Source organism: Colobus angolensis, unplaced genomic scaffold (assembly GCF_000951035.1).
Source record: "Colobus angolensis palliatus isolate OR3802 unplaced genomic scaffold, Cang.pa_1.0 Scaffold215, whole genome shotgun sequence".
NCBI lineage: Eukaryota > Metazoa > Chordata > Mammalia > Primates > Cercopithecidae > Colobus > Colobus angolensis.
The window spans coordinates 3161651-3162158 of record NW_012115322.1 but is presented as its reverse complement, the minus strand read 5'-3'; positions in this window follow the sequence as shown (position 1 = coordinate 3162158).

Below are 508 nucleotides of genomic sequence, written 5' to 3'. Positions count from 1 at the left end.
GTTGGTTGAAGAGAAGTCACACATGGAAGGGGAAAGACCAGTTAGAGGGCTATTGTAACAAATCCAGTAAGAGATGATGGTGCCTCAGTGAAAGTGATAAAAAGTGGGATAATTCTGGACCATTTTCAAGGGAGAACTGGTAGAGTTTTAAAAATAACGTGAATGTGGGATATAAGTTAAAAAAAAAGGAGTCAAGAATGTCTCCGAGGTTTTGGGCATAAGCAACTTTAGTTTCCATTAAATTGGGTAGTAGATATTTTATGGATAATCGTTTACATATTATTTTCTGCATGACTGTCCATGCAGAAAGTCCAAAGAAATATATAGATAAATTAATATAATTAATACATAACGTTAATGTAGGGCCAGATGCAAGTCAATCTATAAAAAAAATTGTATTTAGTTTAATTAGATCCCATTTGTCAATTTTGGCTTTTGCTGCCATTGCTTTTGGTGTTTTAGACATGAAGTCCTTGCCCCTGCCTATGTCCTGAATGGTACTACCTAG